Source organism: Dasypus novemcinctus, chromosome 2 (assembly GCF_030445035.2).
Source record: "Dasypus novemcinctus isolate mDasNov1 chromosome 2, mDasNov1.1.hap2, whole genome shotgun sequence".
In the NCBI taxonomy this organism is placed as follows: domain Eukaryota; kingdom Metazoa; phylum Chordata; class Mammalia; order Cingulata; family Dasypodidae; genus Dasypus; species Dasypus novemcinctus.
This window is the reverse complement of record NC_080674.1, coordinates 169813636-169816322: the sequence shown is the minus strand read 5'-3', so window position 1 is coordinate 169816322 and position 2687 is coordinate 169813636. Positions and strand designations below refer to the sequence as shown.

General features: G+C 45.4%; 1 pseudogene; it reads right to left on the bottom strand.

The window, feature by feature from the left end:
* Window positions 1-718: 718 nt before the first annotated feature.
* On the bottom strand, window positions 719-2342 carry LOC101440793 (G2/mitotic-specific cyclin-B1-like; annotated as a pseudogene).
* Between the last annotated feature and the right edge of the window lie 345 nt (window positions 2343-2687).

The following is a 2687-nucleotide window of genomic DNA, read 5'->3' as shown; positions in this document are numbered from 1 at the left end:
GGGTCCCAGTTAGAGAGGAAGGGGTTGGGAAGTTATAAAGTGGTCTGATTTATAGGCTACAATTTCCCTTTATAGATTATAAATCCCCAGGTTTAGTTGCATAGTGATCCAAATGGCGGAGAAGGCAGCCAGCATTGGGGCCAGAGGCAAGAGAGTGAGAGCTTTTAGGCCTGGCTGTCTGGTTTTTGAACCATTAATTATTCCACCCCTTTGCGAATGGCAGGGGAGGGGTTCCAGCTGTTTGCTGTTTTGATTGATCACCCCACCCATCAATCCCCCAGTGAGGACCCAATGATAAAGTTCTTGGGGAATATCCAGGGCTTCTCCTGGCTTCCAGAGGAAGTCTTTGTTCTGAGTGGCAGAATCTTGGGGAGGGTCTTCCAGCAGTCGTCTTGGGGGTTATTGATGGCCACCTGGACTCCCTGCCAGGTTCCAGATCCGTCTATTGACTCCCTATCTTACTAGCCTGCTTCAGGTGGGAAATTCCATGACATTGCCAATATTTGGTAGGGTTAGACTTTTTAATTTTAGCCATGCTAATGGGTGCATAGTAGTATTTCCTTGTAGATTTTAACTGAATTTCCTTTTTTAAGATATAAAAAGTAAAAAGTCCACAAACTTTATTAGAAGTAAGCAAATGTAACATATAATATATATAGACAACACATAATGTCACTTTTATTTGCAAATATTTAAATACACCAAGTCAAGTTCACAATTACACCTTTATCACAGCCTTGGTTAGATCTTGAACTATTGCAGAATTCAGCTGTGTAAGAGTGCTGATCTTAGCATGCTTAGAGGTGTCATACTTGTTCTTTTTTTTTTTTTAAGATTTATTTATTTTTATTTATTTCTCTCCACGCCCCCCCCATTGTCTGCTCTCTGTGTCTACTCGCTGTGTGTTCTTCTTTGTCTGCTTCTGTTGTCAGCGGCATGGGAATCTGTGTTTCTTTTTGTTGTGTCATCTTGTTGTGTCAGCTCTCCATGTGTGAGGAGCCATTCTTGAGCAGGCTGAACTTTCTTTCACACTGGGTGGCTCTCCTTATGGGGCACACTCCTTGTGCATGGGGCTCCCCTACATGGGGGATACCCCTGCATAGCACGGCACTCCTTGCATGCATCAGCACTGCACAAGGGCCAGTTCCACACGGGTCAAGGAGGCCTGGGGATTTGAACTGCGGACCTCCCATGTGGTAGGCAGACACCCTATTTACTGGGCCAAGTCCGCTTCCCTCATATTTGTTCTTGATAGTCATGTGCCCATGAGTCACTATGACTGTATTCTTAGACAGGTGTTGCAAAGCAGGAAGAAGGAATTCTTCAGTGTAGGACAGGTGATGCTGTAAAGTTGGTGTCCATTCACCATTATGAATCATTTTCAGTGCTAAACAAAAAGCTCCTGCTGTGGTCTGAGAAGGAGGAAGGTGCACCATATCGTATTCCAGCAGAGTCAGTTCCATCAGGTATTTGGCCAAAGTATTTGCTCACCATCACCCTCTCCAATCTTGGATGCTCTCCCAAGGAAGGGCAGGGGCAGAGGGCCACCCAGGACAAAGTTTAAAGCTCTTTGAAACTTCTTTGCCATCTGCCTGATCTGGTGCTTGGTGTACGTATGGTCAGTCACAAAGGCAAAGTCACCAATTTCTGGAGGACACATTTCTTCATATTTGCTTGCAGTAAACATGGCAGTGACACCAACCAGCTGCAATATCTTCTTGGGCACCCAATTCTTCTGGATGAACTGATCAATGATGGAAACACTCATATGCATGGACTCCTGCAGCAGCCTGAATTTCATTTGAACCTGTACTAGCCAGTCAATGAGGATGGCTCTCATGTTTCCAGTGACATCCTGACCCAGTAGGTATTTTGGTCTGACTGCCTGCTCTTCCTCAAGGTGTCTCATAAGCATGGATATCTTTTACATACTCACTACAAAGTTTTGGATCAGCTCCATCTTCTGCATCCATATCCCTTACTGCCAGAATTACATCGGTGAAAGCCTGACAGATATTCTTCTGCAGGGGCATATTCAGATGCCTCTGCCGGGCTTGGAGAGGGAGTCTCCACCCAAATTGGCTCAGGCGAAAGATTTTCTTCTTTAATGGGCTCCGGCTCTGGTTCTGGCTCCGGTTCTGGCTCTGGCTCCAGCACAGGCAAAGGTGCTTTTGCCAGAGGTTTTGGTCATTTTCTAGCTATAACTTTTCCAACAGTTGAAGTTTTGCTTCCTTTTTCAGAGGCATTTTGGCCCGTGGCTGTTCACTGACTTTGTTACCAGTGTCTCCAAGAACTGTTCTTGGCCTCAGCTCTTGCTGTGCGCCTGTCACTCTGATCTTCATCTCACTTCAGCATTAAGTTTTGTCTTCCTGGTCACTGGGACACTATGGCTTCCTCTTCACCAGGCAGCAGTTCAGAGAGAAGCAGAACTCGGGAGCCCCCAGAAAACCAGGGCCAGAAACCACCTCTGAGCAAGAGCCAGTTCCTCCGCTGTACTCGGGCTTTGATTTGCATTTCTTTAATGACTAGTGAGGCTGAGCATATTTCCTGCGACTATTTGTCATCCATGTGACAGTAAAGTGTCAGCTCAAATCTTTTGCTCATTTTTAAATTGGGTTGTTTGTTTTCTTATTACTGAGTTTTGAGAGTTTGTTGTATATCCTGGGTGCACTTCCTTTGTCAGATGA